The 8,151-nt window shown below is 39.0% G+C and overlaps 1 non-coding gene across 1 annotated transcript; it reads left to right on the top strand.

Annotated features, from left to right (window-relative positions):
* The first annotated feature begins 7,388 nt into the window (after positions 1-7,388).
* Positions 7,389-7,495, top strand: LOC136221289 (small nucleolar RNA R71). The gene has a single exon (XR_010685063.1). It is a non-coding gene; the product is annotated as a small nucleolar RNA R71 (small nucleolar RNA).
* The last annotated feature ends 656 nt before the right edge of the window (positions 7,496-8,151 follow it).

Raw genomic sequence — 8,151 nt, forward strand, 5'->3', positions numbered from 1 at the left:
CATCAATTGTTCTATTGTCTATGTTCTTTTTAAAAAAAAATTTTTGCAGCAATATAAATATTCTGGTCTTAAAAAGAAGGGGGGCATCCAACGCTCTCCGCATTGAGAAAGTATTGCTATCTTATAACTACTATTTCTCCTCAAAAATAAGGGGACAAGTCTCATGGGCGGATCCATCTCTTGAGGATCCCCATTCGAGATGGAGTTAAAACGATCCTTGGACGCAAGGTCTTTACACTCTCTCACTCCCTTCCCAAAGAAGGGTTCACAAGTCCTACGGGCGGATCGCTTCACCTCAAAGATAGGTAGCAAGTTGATCCCCTAGGCAGCTTTACTTCCTCTAAAGGAATAAAACAGCTTCAAACCTTCACAAAGGTTCGCACAATAGAGTATGGCTGGCCACCTACTCCAAAATAAATCCTCGACGCTTATATATTTACTTGCGCAAATGTAAAGGTAAAAACAAATAGCTACCATAAAGGATTAAATAAATTGTACTTAACAAAGTTTTACAAAACAAAAGAGATATCAAGTAATCATAGGAGCATCCTCCTTAACATTCTTCTCGCCAGAAGCACCTGCTTGAGAAGCACCTGTTTGAGAGGCTTCCTTCTCGACAGCCTCGGATACGCTCGCCAATGGGACTTCCTTTTCCACAGAAAGTATTTCCCCAGGAAGAACGGTGCCATCGGTTATCGGCTCCTCGCCAGACTTCGGGGGCACTTCTTCAAGATCTACTAGCTGGACGGTGGTGGCAGGTTTGCTTTCTTCAACGGGTCCCTTCATCCATTTCCGAACATAGTCTCGGAGATATTCTTTGATGTCAGGGATTTTGTTAAATTTAAGAACATCTTCTGGCTCTGGAACGGCGAACTGCGGATCTGTGAAATCGATCTCAGGATGCGCCAGCGAGACATACGCCATAATCAGTTCGCCGTAAAATAAAGCCTGCTCGCCAGCCATGTACTCAGCTTCTCCTACGGCATTCTCGAGCTCCTTGGCATCTGCTTCGATCTTCTCCTTCAGCCTCTTTATTTCGGCATCCTTAAGGTCCATGGCAGTAGTGGCGGATGCTATATTCGCCCTAGCATCGGCTATTTCCTTCTCCAGCCTATCTATGGTAGCCTTATCCGCCACACCTTGAAGGAGCTCCGCCTCCATAGCGCGTATGCGAGTGTACATCTGTCAAAAGCAAACCCTTTCGTCAAAGAGCAAAGGTATAACCTTTTTCTAAAAAAGTTCCTTTCAAATAAGAGGGCCTACCGTAAGAAGCTCAGTCTTCCCCTTTTGTGCATGAATTGATCCGGGAATCTGATTCTGATTCCTCTGCACTTCGCCCAATTGGCCCAGAGCCTCATCCAAGTCGTTGATAACCGACTCATTTTCCAAGGATCCCTCAGCCCCATACTTAGCGGACCAGTATTTGCCTAGGTCAGGCTTCGCCGTCTGCAACAAAGAAACAGGGATCAAAACTTAAAGTTCCAAACATAACGAATGGGCAAAAGATAAAAGTGACCTACTTGTTCTATCTCCCCCGCAGACATGGCGGATCTCATGGCATCCGCCATAATCTTGGGACCACCAGAAGCTGCAGGCTTCCTCCTTTTCAGAGGCGGATCGACCATGGCATCCGCCAGACGTTTCCCTGTGTCCTTCTGAGGATTCGCCACTTGAGCTTTCTTGCGGGCCTCATCCTCCAACAACTTCCTACGCTTCTCTGCAAGAGCGTGATTGGCCTTAGATAAACCCCTGCCAAAGAAAACAATAAAGTAATCAAGGTTCAAGAAGGAAACAAAGTTACCTTGATCAAACTGTGTAATCTTCGAGTAAATGAACTTGTCCCCCTCTTTGTGAATTAGGGGAATATCGCTCATCATGAAGGCTAAAGCATCCGCATATGTCCAGGCATCCGCCTTGACACTCTTCATGAGGTCCGCCACTACCTCATCACTCGCCGTCAATATTCGCATATCACCCGCCATATGCAGAGGTTTGGGATTCCAGAATGTTGGAAAACCCAGGGATTCGCCCTCGTTTATCTTCACGTAGAAGAATTTCTCATCCCAACAGTGGACGTTGGACATTTTACCACTGAATGGCGAATAAACTCCAAATTTTGCAAAAGTAAGAAACGACTATGACTTTCGCTTTGACGGTTTGTGAAAAGCTCTAAAGATCCGCCCAGTGTATACTACCCCTAAGTTCGAAGCTAGATAGCAATCTAAAGCAATATCCAACCAGCCATTGGGGTGTAGTTGGCAGGCGGTGATATCAAAATAGGAAAGGATGTCTGCCATCATCTTGGGAAGAGGAAGTGGGAACCCTCTCTCCACGTGACTACAATACACAGTTAAAAAGCCACTAGGCGGACAGGAGGGACATTGATGAGCCGCCGCTCATTGAGTCTCATAGTTATTGATCCATGGGAAGCGAATCGCTAGATCCGCCAGATCCACGGCACTCATGCGAGACGAAATGGATTCCGCTCGGGGATTCTTTTTCCTAGGTCGGGAAGAGGAAGAGGCCATTGTTCCCCAGAAATGCCTAGAATCTACGGCCGGTGCGGCACCAGTGGCCGAAAGAATTTGACTTCTAGTGGAACGAGTTTGATAGCGATTACACACCGAGTTACGCAACTCGGATAAATCGGAACAAGCTGTATTCTCGGGGGAAGAGGAGTTTTCCGATGACGACGTAGTCCAACTAAAACTAACTTCAATTTTAGGAGGTGGGGTTAAATTAAAAAGCTCGGAGGATGATCTAGAAGATGACGAAGAACTTCTAAACATTCAGAAAAGTAGAATGGGGAAGATGGACTTACATGTAAGCGAAAATGTTTTAATAACCACAAATGGTCCATTCCATCTAGACTTGAGCTTACCTGGAAATAACTTTAATCTGGAATTAAAAAGTAAAACTTTATCTCCAACATTAAAGCTTTTAACTTTAATTCTGGCATCATGCCATTTTTTTTAACTTTTTCCTTATAAACCCTTGCATTTTCGTAGGATAAATAGCGTAATTCATCCAACTCATTTAAGTCGAACAAACGCTTTTTTCATGCGCTTTGCAAATCATAATTAAGGGTTTTTATAGCCCAATAGGCTTTATGTTCTAACTCTACTGGTAAATGACAAGCTTTACCATAGACTAGTCTATAAGGTGTCATACATATAGGTGTTTTAAATGCAGTATGGTATGCCCATAACGCATCGTTAAGTTTATGTGCCTAGTCTCTTCTAGAAGACGAAACTGTTTTCTCAAGTATCCATTTGAGTTCTCTATTTGATATTTTCGCTTGACCATTTGTTTGAGGATGGTATGGCGTAGATACACGGTGGTGTACTCCGTATTTTCTCATGAGCGACTCAAAGCTTCTATTTATGAAATGAGTACCTCCATCGCTTACCATAACTCTAGGGACACCAAATCGGTAAAATATTTCATTTAAAAACTTAAAAACTACCTTAGAATCATTTGTTGGGGTTGCAATTTCTTCAACCCACTTTGAAACATAATCTACGCCTACTAATATATAATTTTTGCCAAAAGAAAGAGGAAAAGGACACATGAAATCGATTCCCCACACGTCGAAGATTTCAACTTCCAACATGTTTGTGAGAGGCATCTCATCTTTCCTTCCTAAATTCTCGGTTCTTTGACATTTATCACAACGGATAATAAATGAACGGACGTCTTTAAACATGGTAGGCCAAAAGAATCCACATTCTAATATTTTAGCCACTGTTTTGCTTACGCTGTTATGACCTCCATAAGCGCTTGCATGACATTCCAACATTATAGAGTCATATTCAAACTCACTAACACATCTCCTAAGCAGTCCATCGCCGCATGTTTTGAACAAAAATGGATCTTCCCAAAAATATCTCTTAACTTCCGAAAAGAATTTCTTCTGTTGCTGAGAATTTAGTCCATCTGGTACAACATGAGCAGCTAAGTAATTGGCTATATCCGCATACCATGGTGCTACGACACTTTTTACTTGCATGAGATATTCATCGGGGAAATCATCTCGAATGCCTAATGTTTCACCGATGGGACCGTTTTCATCTTCAAGTCTTGATAGATGATCGGCGACAAGGTTTTCAATTCCCTTTTTATCTTTAATCTCTATGTCAAATTCTTGTAATAATAAGACCCATCTAATAAGACGCGATTTTGCATCTTTTTTAGCAAATAAATATCTTAAAGCTGAATGATCTGTATAAATGATGACTTTAGATCCTAGCAAGTATGGCCTAAACTTATCACATGCAAACACTACCGCTAACATTTCTTTTTCAGTTGTGGTGTAATTATGTACACAGGATAATGTGTGACTCGCATAATATATAACATGAAGTTTCTTATCCTTCCTTTTACCTAATACACATCCTACAGCTAAGTCACTTGCATCGCACATAATTTCGAAAGGTAAATTCGAATCGGGTTTCGATATTATAGGTGTACTGACTAAAGCTGTTTTCAATGTGTTGAAAGCTTGTAAAAAATCCTCATTAAAATCAAAAGTTGAATCTTTCATAAGCAAATTAGTAAGTGGTTTGGAAATTACAAAGAAGTTCTTTATAAATCTCCTATAAAAACCTGCATAATCTAAAAATGACCTTACTCCCTTAACAGTAGTTGGTGGGGGTAATTTTTTTATAACTGAAGTCTTCGCTCTATCCACTTCTAAACCTTTTTTAGATATCTTATGACCTAAAACAATTCCTTCGTCTACCATGAAGTGACATTTTTCCCAATTTAATACTAAATTCGTTTCTTCACATCTAGACAATACTTTATCTAAGTTCTATAAACATGCATCGAAAGAATCTCCATAAACTGAAAAGTCATCCATAAAAACTTCCATTATATCTTCAATGAAATCATTAAATATTGCTGTCATACAACGTTGAAATGTTGCTGGTGCATTACATAGACCAAAGGGCATTCTCCTATATGCAAATGTTCCATAAGGACATGTGAAGGTTGTTTTGTCTTGGTCATCCGGGTAAATGTAAATTTGAAAGAATCCGGAATAACCGTCTAGGAAACAATAAAATGCATGATCGGCTATCCTTTCGATCATTTGATCAATGAAAGGTATGGGAAAATGATATTTCCTAGTTGCTTTGTTTAGGTTCCTATAGTCTATACAAACCCTCCAACCGGTGGTGGTTCACGTAGGTATTAATTCACCTTCGTCATTCCTTACAACAGTTATGCCTCCCTTTTTAGGTACACAATGGATTGGACTAACCCATTCACTATCCGAGATCAGATAAATGATTCCATTGTCTAAAAATTTAGTAATCTCATTTTTTATTACTTCTTTCATGTTCGGATTTAAGCGTCTTTGCCTATCCGCTTTAGGTGGCTTATCTTCTTCTAAGTGAATTCTGTGCATTACCATACTAGGATTAATTCCTTTTAAGTCTGAAATTTGCCATCCCATGCTTCCTATCCTATTTCTAACAACCTCTTTCAATTTTTCTTCTTGATAATTTGTTAACTTGTTAGAGATAATTATAGGTAGAGAATCGCCTTCGCCTAAGAAAGCGTACCTCAAATGACTGGGTAATTCTTTAAGTTCTAATTTAGGGGGTATTACAATCGAAGGCGGAACTGGTCCATCTTCTCGAATCAAAGGCTCTGGGTCCTTATCTTCTAATTCTTCACCCATTATAGGTTCTATTATTTCGTCATTTTGAATAACGTCATTGACACATTCTTCAACTAAGTCAAGTTTCATACAAGCGAATTCCTCCATAGGATATTTCATCGCCTTGTTCATATTAAACTCGATCTTATCTTCTCCTATCCTTAAAACTACTTTCCCTTCCGACACATCAACTAGAGCACGTCATGTGTTCATAAACGGTCTACCAAAAATTAGTGGACAATTAACGTCATATGCAAAATCTAATATAACAAAATCGGTAGAAAAAATAAATTTATCGACTTTAACTAAAACATCCTCAATTATACCATATGGTCTCTTAGTGGTTTGATCCGCTAATTGCAAAACCATATTGGTACGTTTGATATCTTCTTCTAAACCTAACTTGTTAAAAATAGACAACGGCATTAAGTTTATACTTGCTCCTAAATCACAGAGACAACTTGGGAATTCAATATCTCCCAACTTACACGGAATAGTAAAACATCCGGGATCTTTGAGTTTAGTGGGCAAAGTACTTGACACTATTGAACTACAGTCCTCAGTTAGCGAAATAGATGAAATTCCTTCCCAACTAATTTTCTTCGAAATTAAATCCTTTAAGAACTTACCATAGTTAGGAATTTGCGTAATTGCATCCTTAAATGTTAAATTAATGTGCAAATTTTTAAGTTTATCCAAAAATGTTAAAAGTTGTTTGTCATAGTCCTTATTTCGGACTTTGTGCGGAAAAGGTGGTTTGGGTACAAAAGTTTTTGTACTTGAGTCAATTGGTGAACTTTTTGTGTTTGATATATCTTCTTTGGACTTTGGTAAATAAGTTCCTGGTAATGTCGCATCTCCGGGCATTTCCGGACCTAGATAATTTTTCCCTGAACGAAGAGTGATAGCCTTTACCTGCTCTTTCGGATTTTCTTCTATATGACTGGGAAGACTTCCCTCTTTTCGGGATGGAATTGATTTAGCAAGTTGACCAATTTGGACCTCCAAATTATGGATGCTAGATGAGTGGTTTTTAATAAGCTGATCGAATTTATTTTCGATCCGTTTAAAACCATCGCCGTGATTACTTATTTTTCCACTGATAGCATCGATAAATTTGTCGATTTTAGAAGATAAAGTGCTAATCGTATCTCGTGACTGATTTTGATAATTATTGGTACGATTTTGATTAGCATTTGCATTATTATTATTGTTATCTTTCCAGTTAAAGTTAGGATGATTCCTCCATCCAGAATTATAAGTATTAGAATAAGGATTATTAGTTTGGTTTTGCCCTTGGACAAAATTTACCTGTTCGATCTCACTCATATTTTCATAATCCACACCCGTTTGGATTGGATTACCATTGGTATCGCACGGTGCCATAAACCTATCAATTTTGTGCGATAAAGCAGAAAATTGGGCTTGTAACATCGCGACTAGATCAAGGTTCACTATACCTTTAACCGATGATGTGGTTGAGGATGATGGTTTTGCCACCGGTATGTGTCCACGTTCCGCGGGCCACATACTGCTGTTGATTGTCATTTCCTCCAAAAGTTCTCTTGCTTGGGCTGATGTTTTCTTCATAAATAGCCCTCCCGACATAGCATCTTGGGCTGATGTTTTCTTCATAAATAGCCCTCCCGACATAGCATCTAATGAGCCTCTAGTTGTAGGATTTAGTCCATTATAAAATGTTTGCATTAGAAGTTCAGCGGGAAATTGGTGGTGTGGGTATAAACGTTGCAGTTCTTTAAAACGTTCCCAAGTCTCATAAAGAGTCTCATTATCATTTTGAGAAAAAGATGTTAACTCTTTTATGACTCTTGCGGTTTTTGCTAAAGGAAAATATTTTCATAAAAAAGCTTGGGCTAATTGTTCCCAAGTTGCAAACGTTGCGCCTGGAATCGAAGTTAACCACTCTTTGGCTCTATCCTTCAAAGTGAAAGGAAAAAGGCGAAGTTTGATTGCTTCGGCAGTCACATCTGGGATTTTAAAAGTGTCACAAATTTCAAGGAAATTTGTCAAATGGGTGTTAGGATTTTCGTTAGGTAACCCGTAAAATGTTACATTATTTTGCAACATATTAAGCAATGTTGGCTTAATTTCAAATTGGTTTGCGGTGATTCTGGGTCTAACGATACTATTGGTTACACCGGCCACCCCTGGCCTAGCGTAATCCATAAGTGTTGGTGGGTCTGCCATAATATCTAGCTCGGTATTTGTCTTTAATGGAGTTTTATTTTTATTTTTCTTATTTTTCTTGTTCTTTCTAATGGTTTTTTCAATTTCTGGGTCTAATGGGTTTGGTGCAATGATTGAACTTCGAGAACTGCGCATGAACTTGAAATCGTACATGAACCGAAACTACCTTCAAAACAGAATTTGAAAAATAAATATGTTAGTAAATGTAAATTAATAAATTACAAAAATTAAAATAAGTATGTATAAACCTAGATTCGAAATAAAACACGAAAAATCTT

Source organism: Euphorbia lathyris, chromosome 2 (genome assembly GCF_963576675.1).
Source record: "Euphorbia lathyris chromosome 2, ddEupLath1.1, whole genome shotgun sequence".
Lineage (NCBI taxonomy): Eukaryota > Viridiplantae > Streptophyta > Magnoliopsida > Malpighiales > Euphorbiaceae > Euphorbia > Euphorbia lathyris.